Below are 10,275 nucleotides of genomic sequence, written 5' to 3'. Positions count from 1 at the left end.
TCCAGGGCCCCCATTTGCTAGGATGCAGGCTGATCCCAGTCCCCCTCCACCCTCCCACCCAATTAATGACAGTTTTCATTAGACATGGCAGTGTCGTTCATTGGGCTATCCCAAAGACCTTGTCCCACTTCTGGTCCAAATGCCATTACATGTTTGAGACCACCTCACAAACAGTTTCGGGGCTGCCTGGACCTCAGCAGGTTAACTTTTGCACAATCGTCCTTCATTTTTCCACGGAAGAGTCTTGGCAGGGCGGATGCAGGATTAAGCTGCATGCACAGTGCAATGCCTGGCTCAGGGAAGGTTACTCACAGCAAATGACAGCTGGCAATATGATGTGATACATGAGTGACAGGATCAGATATCCCAGCTCATCTCGGGGAAGGGCGGGTCCCAGCTGTCAGGGTGGCCCCAGAGGGAGATCAGTTCCCGAGGCACGTTTCTATGGCTGCAGGCGGAGCCAGGAATCCCGGGTGCACCGCCAACCCCCCCACACCCACCTGCTTTCCAGTGACAACCTCTTCAGGGCGTGCACAGAACCAGCAGTGTCTCTCCTCGGCCTAACTAAACGGATTGATCAAGAGTCGATACAGGTCCTAATTACAGGTTCTGCCCCGGAAGACTGATGGTGGGGGATGAAAAGGGAAGGGCAGCCCCTTGATGGGCGCCTGTAATGAGCTGTCACCGGGCCCCACTGTAAGTCGTTCCTAAACATGGCCTCTTGTCTGTGGCTGTCAGCAGCCTGCCAGAGCTTAATGAGCTGCTCCTTCCTGCCCCGGGGTTAATGTCAGATGACGAGTGTGTCTTCCGCACTCGAGGCCCTGCCTGATGGTGGGTGAGCTGCAACTGCAAATGTCTCCGCTCACTCAAGAATTGCGTTTTTCCAAAACCCCTGGCAGGGCTATGCATCGGTTTCCCCCATCTGACCTCTTGACCTCCAGGAAGTGCAGTTTGCTAACTTCCCTGGGGCAGCCTCTTTTCTTGGATTGGGTGGACATGGAAGACTGTCAGCCAGGCCTGGAGTTAGGGTGCTGGAATGAGTGGTTAAGAAGGGAGACTTGGCATTGACTATTCAGGTGTGAATCCTGGTTCAACTATTTGCAAGCTAGGTGACTTTTCTAAGTCTCAGTTTTCTCATCTGTAAATAGGGAGCAATAATAGATAGAAGAGTGCTTTTACACCTGGATTAGGACTGAGTGCTGTGCTTCACCACGCTGACTCTAACCAGCTACAGCTGAGAAACAGCTGTGGACTTGGAGTGACCCGGGACAGACACCCCCCGCAGAGCTAAGTAAAGACTCTTTCTTGACCGATATAGAGTGAGACTTACTTAACCAGCCATGTACAAACCAATGGACTCATTTCATGGATTCCAGGATGCAAGCTACAATCCTTAATTAGGATCATCACAAAGGAGCTTCCTTTCCTAGCACATAAAATTCCTTGACATTGTCCCTTCAGGGAGCCGCTTGGTGGATTTCCTACCCAGCATGTCTTCCCTTGGCTAGTAAATAAGTAAACTAGGCGATCACTCTTCTGATCACTCTTCTAATCACCGTGGCGGTCTTTGTCTTTCCTTGAACCACACCTCTTTCCTTAACAGTACTCTCTCTAGTAGGTGGAATATTGCCACCCCACCAAAGATGTCTGTGTCCTATTCCTCAGGACACAGGTCCTGTCAGGTTACCTAGCAAAGGAAAATTACAGTCACAGGTGGAATGAAGCTTGCTCATCAGCTGACCTTAAGATAAACGGAGTATCCTGGATGGTCCAGGTGGATCCAATGTAATCCTGACATCTTTAAAAGGAGCAGAGGGAGGCAGGAGAGAACCAGAGAGAGGGCAGCAGGGGAAGGACTCGGTTGACATTGTTGGCTTTGAAGACGAAAAGGGCCGCAAGTCCAGAAATGCAGGTGACCACTGGAAGCTGAAAAAGCAAGGACATGGGTTCTCCCCTAGAGCTTCCAGAAAAGAAAACAGCCCTCCGACACCTTGAATTTAGCCCAGTGAGGGCCAGGTCTGACTTATGGCCTCCAGAGCTGTAGAATAATAAATCTGTGTTGGTCTAACCCACTGTGTTTGTGGTGATTTATCATAGCAGCCAAGGAGAGGAACACAAGTACCTCCCTCGTTGGGTTTTTGGTGAGTTCTTGCAGGTAAAGTGTTTAGAACCATGCCTGTCAAATCACAAGTAGTAGTATAATTACTATAACATCATCAGTTTCTTCATTACAGAGCGTCTTGCCTCCTCCATCCCTTTGACCACTCCCACAACTCAACTCCAGCCAACAGAGTCTAAGGAAGGAGAACTGACATTCCTAAGCACTTCCTATGACCAGGCATTGTGCCAGGCCCTGTGTCCTGCACTGGGCAGATGCCCTCTCAGTGTCTGGAACCACTGTCTCTAGAAAACAAGGTCAAGTCTGTACTGGAAGGATTGCAAGATCCAGGTCACAAGTCATCAGGCATTTGGGGCATTTGAACCATTGTCATCAGTCACCATCACCCAGCCTTCTCCATGAGGCACTGCTCTGTCTGGCATTTTCACATCACCATCAGCCAGGGGAGCTGAGCTGTCCTCAGAGCCCAAGCTGAGCAGCCTCTGCCTCGTCCCAGCTCCCGACCTTGTGGCTTGTCCTCCACTCTCAGAAGCAACCACACTCAGTTGGCCTCGTTGGCCTGCCTCCTCCAGGAATGGGACCATGCCTAGTTCTGACATGTGGGTCTCAGAAAGTCTTTGTTGCGTGAAGGAAGGGTGAGATGACAAATCATTCTCATTTGTTCCTTTAAAAAGCCAGGGCTCTCCACAGCAAAGCTTAGATTAATAGGTTGGGCCTTTTCTAATGCCAGGGTCAGGACCAGGGTGATGCAAGAGAAGCACCTGAAGTGCAAAATTTAAGGAGGCACTCACTCTCCCGAGGCTGGCCCTGTACTTGCACAAACCCATGGTGAGTACCCCCTTAAATTTCACACCGTAGGTGTTCTAGCCCTGTCCGTTCTGATGCAGTCAGGTACTGTTTCAGCAGCAACCATCGCTGGAGCTTAAAGGAAATCTCATTAAATTTCTTAATGGTAAATAAATCAATTGTTCAACACTCAGGGAAAGATGATGAATTTAGCTTGTGTATTGGGGAGGGAAATGCTAGGTTATGCTGTGATAACAAATTAATCCTGAAATTTCAGGATTAACATAGCGGGTGTTTATTTCTCACTTGTGTTCCTTGTCCACTGTGGCTCAGCGAGGGGGCTCTGCTCCACACGGCCATTCAAGGAGCCAGGAAAACAGAGGCTCTGCCAACTTATAGCTGCACCATCCTCAGTCGCCACGGAAAGAGAAGGGAAGAACATGGAAAACTCACCCGTGTTCTTCTCCAGTTTTGCTTAGAAGTAACACGATTTATTTCTACTTACAGCCCATTAGCTACACATCATTACATATCTCACCTAACTGCAAAGAAAGTGGGAGAGGGACTCTTCCTATGTGTTCAGCAGGAGAGAGAGAGGAACCAAGATTGTCTACTTGAAAAATATAATAAGGTCCTTGCCTAAACGGTGCTTATGACCTAGGGATGTGATTCTCAAACTTTGTGGAGCAAAAGCATTCATGGGACCTTTGTCAAAAATGCAGATTTGTCATGTCTACTTTCCAAGGCTCTGATCTGGGATGTCTTGGGAAAGCCCAGGCATTTATTTTTTTGCACATTCCCCATGTAATTTAGATGCAGAGGGTATGTGGAGCACAGCCAGAGAAGCTGGATTCAGCCAGACCATAGCTGGGCCCTACCAGTGCCACTGGTGGTCTGACCCCGAGTACTCACTGAGGTCACTTGCCTTCACAGGGACCTCCAAATGGCTGTGAGTTTTGGTGACCTTGCCGAAGGCACAGACTTGGACAGGCTGGTCTTAAGACGGGGAGCATGCTGTCTCTGCAGGATTTTCTCAATGGGCAGACACGGCCTAAGGCATGGAACACCTGTTACGGAGACAAAAGCAGCCATGTGGGCCCCTCAGCCCCAGGGAGGTGCCTGATTCCACACCCTGGGCATTTCTTTAAGTCGGGAGGGTTGTGGTGGTAGACAGAGCAAATTCTGCAGCTCAAGCTTATGTGCATTGGGAAAGAATCCAGAACTGAGTAGAGCTGAGAACGCTGACTGACTGTAGAGCTGGTCAGTGAGCAGAGCCCTATTTTGTGTAACGTATGAAGAGACATTGAACTTCTCAGCAGCGGGCATGAAAATTCACTCATAGGGAGGGGTCTCCTGTGCTGAAAAGGCAGCTTGGGGTTTGAGGTGAGGCAAGATGCCAGGGATGAGGATAGGGGAATGGATGGATGGATGGATGGATGGATGGATGGATGGATGGATAGATGAATAGATGGTAGATAGATAGATAGATAGATAGATAGATAGATAGATAATAGATAGACAATGATTCTGAATAATAAAGAAAAGAAAGGAAGGAGGAGCAGAGCTGAGGGATGCCTTAGGGAGGGGTGGGTGGGAAAAAAATCCTAGTAAGCTGAAGAAGCATCTACTAGGCAGCTCCCTGCCTGGTGCACAGTGAAACCACATCCTGAGTCTCCTCTCCAGTAAAATCCCATTGCTCACTAGTGTGTGGCAGGGTGAGCTTTCTTCCAGGTGGGAGGTGAAATAGCAGGAGAGCAGAGTCCTGTGTCAAGAGTGCAAAGCAAAGGGCAGAGGGTCATTTTCCCTGTTTCACTCTGGGTCACTCCATGGTGTAGGGGCTCTGCGCCCCCTCCAGTGGCCTTGGAAGAACTGCTGCACCTGTGTGAGCAGAGAAAGAGGCCACTTGGCAGCCCGAGTGCCTGGCAGGACAGAGAGTGGTGGCGACGACCAGCTGAAGACTGTGCCTGTGAAGACAGCCTGCTCCCCAGCAAGTGGGCTGGATGCTAAAAGCAGGGGAACCAGCATATGGGAGCTCTTTAAGTACTTGGGGCAGCAGGGCACACTTACAGGGCTCAGAGCTGGTGTGTGCCCAGGGAGGAGCTGGGAGCCAGGACGATCTGGATTATGTCACTAACCTAAACACTTGGCCATGACAGTAAACGCAACCCTAGTGATAATAGTAATAATAATAAAAATAATAACAGTAGCTAACACCTCTATAGACCTACTATGTGCAGGTCTGATTTAGTAACTCATCTATCCGCACAACACTCATGACTTAGACATATCATTGCCTCCATTTTAAGAGAAAACCGAGTCCAGAATGAGAGAGTAGGTCAAGGTCACGGCCTGCAGTAACTGAGCCATGATTTGAATTTAGTCAACGTGGCTTCAAAGTCTATATTCTAAACCACTGCCCCCAATATATGTAAAAGTGCTTTATGAAATAAATGTTAAAGTGATGAACAAGGCAATGTATCACTAGGCTTCTGGACATCTCGACAAGCAATATTAAAACAGAAAAGAGCAAAACCAACCCAAGAACAAAGGACTTCCTGGGAGATAAAGAAAACTGTGACTTAAAGATTCTGACTTCAGCTGTGACCTTCCCCTTGTGGGCAGGAGTGTTTGCTCTGCCCAACATCTCAGCCTTGTTCATGATAACAATTGTTGATTGCTGTTCTCTAGCATATCAAAAAAAAATTAAAAAGCCAATCCAGCCTTAGGAACTGCTACGAACCAGATCAAACATCACTTATACCCAGAAAGTCACAGAACGGGACAGAGAAGACGAAACAGGAGCACAGAAGGGCAGCACTGGGTGGGGCTTTTCCAGACTCAGTGGACAAGCAGACGGTCCTGGCTACAGGGGAAAACTCAGCACAGACCCACACGGAGGTCACCAGGAGATGCCAAAAGGGCTGAGGACTGAGTATTAGAAGCTGAGCACAGCCAGGAACGTGAGGGCCAGCCCCAGAGAGCCAGCCCAGATCTGCAGGGGCCCATCCCCGGGAAGCCCCTAACCCAGGCAGGAAGGCTTTGCCCAGCTTCTGGAACATGGCACTGAAAACACCGCCCCCCAGGGATGCTGGGCCCGCAGCCTAGGCTTTGCAGGCGTGAAGATAAGGCCCCTTGGAGGCAATAAAAATGTGCCCCGATAATTCTGCCACCCAAGATGGAGCGGGGAGGTCCCCTGCGGTGTGAGAGGAAGGCTTTCCTGATTTCCGGGTCTGTGCCTTGTCTTTATTGATATATTTACGTCAGGTCTTGATCATCACACTTTCCTGTAATTTAGTCTGCTTTCCTTTCCAACACACTAAATATGTGTTATTGCTAAGAAACTGCGTTCTCGACTTAAACGCTGTTTTGCACTCATTTCTTAAAATATCTTGCCAAGGTTTCAATGTGAACCACAGAGCCAGTCCTGATGGTTCCGAGCTGGCCTGTTCAGCTTGGGGTAAGCAGACCCCAAGCCAGCCAGTCCCAACTGGAAAACACCCCAGTGGGCCCCCTCACCCTCTGTGTACAAGATCCAGGACAAAGGCGTCCTGGAGGACCTCCCAAGGCTGCTGGGTGGAGGCTGCACCTGCCCACACAGCCTTGTCTGTGGCCCAGCTTGAAGGGGGAGCTTTTGTGGCATCTACTCCTTTAAGAATAAAGTACTTTGAACTTGACTGGAGCAGCAAGGAATCTCCCTGAGACTGTAGTCTGAGAAGCAAAGGAAACCACTAGGCAGACCGATCCCAGGAAAACTAAGTCTCTGTAGTTGGACAACCCCCCAAATCATGTTAGCATACCCCCCAAACACACAGTACTTGATATCGGGGTGAAGGAAGGAGGGTCAGGAGGACCAGGCAGGAGTCTGCTCTGGAAGAGCTTGCACACGCTCAGAGAGCCACAGAAGTGCCATCCAAATGTCCTCGTGTGACTCCCTCTGTCCTCCCCACCAAGCCCTCTACCCCTTGTGGGTGTCGGGTGGGAATTCTTCCCCTGCACCTGGAAGCTCTCCACTTTTCCTAAGCTTGCTCAGCTTCCTGCTCCCACTCGTCTAACTCACCTGCCTCTGTGCATTTGCCCTCACGCAGATGCCCTTCCACCCCTATTCCACGGCACCCACGCTTCCCAGCCCCACTCACACCCCATCTTCTCCACAGTTCCCTCCCACAGTCCCCAAGCTGGACTCACTCTCACATTTCTGCCCCACACCTGGTAGAATCCTGTTGGGATTCTCAACAGTCTAGGGCACAGGTGGCAAACGCAAGGCCCCTGGCAACAGATCCAGCCTCCACTTTGTTTCATCCGGCTCAGCACCTTGTTTCTACCCGGTGGCAGCACCGAGGTCCTTGCCCCCAGTAAAGGAGTAGTTACATTCAGCCCTTTGAAGACAACCTCAAGGCTGATGTGGCCCCCAGTTAAAATGAGTTCGACACCCCTGATCTACGGTATAACTTGGACTCATTTCCTTTTCCTATGCTTGTAAGAGCACCCTGTGTTCCAATCCAGGTTCCCCCCGACACGTGAGCTGTGTGGCCCAGGGAAAGCCACTCTGCCTCTCTGAGCCCATCTCCCTATTGACAAAATGAAGACTAGACTGTCTACCTTCCAAACTGCAGGGGACAGGAAAGCAGACCACGTTTACAGGGGCCTGGCACACAGAAGCCGCGCTCACTGAGTGCCAGCAAATGCGGCCCTGTGGGGTGTAAAGAGGACAGGTTCTGGGGCAGGCTTCCTGGAGGCACTCCCTGGTTCTGCAACTTTCAGTTTGCGTGACCTTGGACAAGCTACACACCCTTTCTCTGCCTGAGTTCCTGCTCTTAAAATGAGAACGAGGACAGTTGAGTGGACTGAAGCCCCAGTCACCTCCCCACCTCCGCCTCTGGGAGCAACTTGTCCTGTTAGCCTCTCCCACTTGAACTACTTGCACTCAAACCCTTGTCCCAAGGACTGTTTGGCGGGGAAGGAGACAACTGAGACAGGAGGCAAATGAGTGCGCTTCCCACAGCAGTTGGTGCGGTCAGGGCCGTGGTGGAGCGCAGAACTAAGGGAAGGGCTGCATAAACAACCAGTCCTGGGAGCTCCCACTGCGGACTGGCTGCAGTCATCCCCCAGCCTCGTCAATTTTTACTGAGTGCCCGTTTAGTACCAGGCACGCTGCCAGGTGCTAGCAATACTTCCCAGCTCCTACCCTCCCGCACTCGCCAACCTGGGGAAAGTGGCAAACACTTACTACTGCATGTGCGCAGTGCAGCCGCAGGGATCTCTGCTCAGGGACTGAGGTGCAGGCCACGTCACAGGCGGGACTGGCAAGCGGGGGCCTGGCGGTAGGGAGCCCCGGCTGGGCTGTGGCGGGAAGGGCTCTAGGCTGGGCTCTCTGTGCTCTCACCTGAAAGAGCCATCACCAGGGACGACAAATGCTGATGCTCCCCCCACCCCCGCCCATAATGAAGATGGGTCCATTCTGGCTTTTGAGCTGGTACTGAGCTGCATTTTGGAAACAGCCTAAAATGTGGGATATGGTGGGCCTGAATCCCAGCCCTAGCTCAGATTCTTGCTACCTAAGTTGCTTCATCTCTCCGGACCTCACTTCCATCACACTTCATAACCTGGAGTCAGCCATACACACCTCTCCACAGACACAGGCAATAGTGCGGCTGTTACCAGAGGGCATGGGAGTGGGAGAGAATGAAGAGGGCAAAGGTAGTCAAACACACAGGGGCGGAAGGAGACTAGCCTTTGTGGTGCGCACACAATGCAGTGTACAGACGATGTGTTATAGGGTTGTACACTCCGCTCCTGTATGATGTGCTTAACCAATGTATACCTGTCCCACTGCTGTGCAGATTAGGTTGAACAAGTCCTGTCAGCGCACAGTCGCTGGGGCGCAGTGGTTGGTTGGAGGGCACGCCTGAGACAGCGGTGGGCACTGGGGGGGATGCGGAGTGAGAAGGTGGGCGTGGGAATGCTGAGGCCGTTCACAGAGCAAGCTGAAAATGAATACCAGAGGACTTGGATCTCCGCTAGAGGACAGAATTCCAGCTACGGGACGTTCTGCAAACAGACCCTTTGAAAGTCATGCTCTTCTCTGAAAAGGTTTACTTGTGGGAAAAGTGAACTTTTGCCCAGTCATCCTCTTGAATTATCAAGAAAAAAATGTCCAGCTCAACCAAGATAGAATGAGTTTTTCCACCCTTGAGCAACTCCCAGGGTCTGTGCGCTCCACTAAAACCGCAAATTGGAGTCAAGGCCGTGCAGCGGTTCCGCGTCTTCCACTCCTTCCAAGCTCAGACCTTCCACTGGGTATTGTGAGGGGTAATGACGAGACTGTTGGATTTGAAGATATTCTTCATGACCATCGCAGAGTGAACTAAGGGGAGAACCACACTGGTGGTGGAACATAAACAAGGTTTGCTGTCATTTGCATGCTGATTGTGGAAATGGAGGGGCTACATCGTGTTTACATCATATTTTTACTACAATTGTATGTGCACGATATTCAAAGTACTGACGCAGAAGAAAAGAAAAAAGTTGAATGTGGATTTATCTGATCTCTCACGTGGCAGACAAAACACGGGCTTTTGGAGGTGTGCATTTGATTGGAATGAATGTCTGATGTGATCGCTGGGTAGTGGGGACTCCGTGTGCTCTCTAAACCCTGACCTGGAATCCAAGGGCACTCCCTCTCAGGGAGCCCCCACCCCTCAGCCAGTTCCAGAAAAATTCCATCAGAGTTTTAAAGCTCTGACTGGGCGGGGATTCAAGAACCAATGTTGGCCTGAGTGGGCGTGTGACCTCGGGTTCTGAATGGAGAGAAGGATCAAGGTCAAAGCTCCAGAAGGGCCTGAGACCTGCAAGGAGCCTCGTTACGTTAACGCCGCAGTTTTGATGTAAGTGGAAACCAACCAAAAGTAGCCTTATCAAGTAACTTAAACATCTCACAGGATTTTTCAACATAAAATGATCTAATTTATCTACAGCGATCTTTCCGATTAACGTGTACACAACAGCCATCATTGGAAAGGGGTGAGGACAGGGTGGGTGTTGGGGTAGAAGGTCAGGGTGCTTAACCCCTAGGTAGGTGCTGAGATACTCAGTCTCCCTCCCTGACAGCCCTCTCAGCCATCGCTGAGAGCCCTCCAAGAAAAGTCTTGTCACAATGAGGTCCAGAGCTTCTGCCTCAAACTTCAAATATTAGGGGAGCAAGAGAGAGAGCGTGGACTCTCGCCATGGGAGCTGAGCTGTGAGCTTTTCTCCTCAAAAAATCCTAGTGTGCCATGCCCTGGCTGGTGTAGCTCAGGGGATTGAGCGTGGGCCTGTGAACCAAAGGATCTTGGTTCAATTCCCAGCCAGAGCACATGTTTGGGTTGCAGGCC

General features: G+C 50.7%; 1 pseudogene; it reads left to right on the top strand.

Annotated features, from left to right (window-relative positions):
• The first annotated feature begins 8,895 nt into the window (after positions 1-8,895).
• Positions 8,896-9,331, top strand: LOC119063209 (proteasome maturation protein-like; annotated as a pseudogene).
• The last annotated feature ends 944 nt before the right edge of the window (positions 9,332-10,275 follow it).

This window comes from Artibeus jamaicensis, unplaced genomic scaffold (genome assembly GCF_021234435.1).
Source record: "Artibeus jamaicensis isolate MK-2021 breed Jamaican fruit bat unplaced genomic scaffold, CSHL_Jam_final contig_685, whole genome shotgun sequence".
Classification (NCBI taxonomy): Eukaryota; Metazoa; Chordata; class Mammalia; order Chiroptera; family Phyllostomidae; genus Artibeus; species Artibeus jamaicensis.
This window is presented reverse-complemented; position numbering and strand designations above follow the sequence as displayed.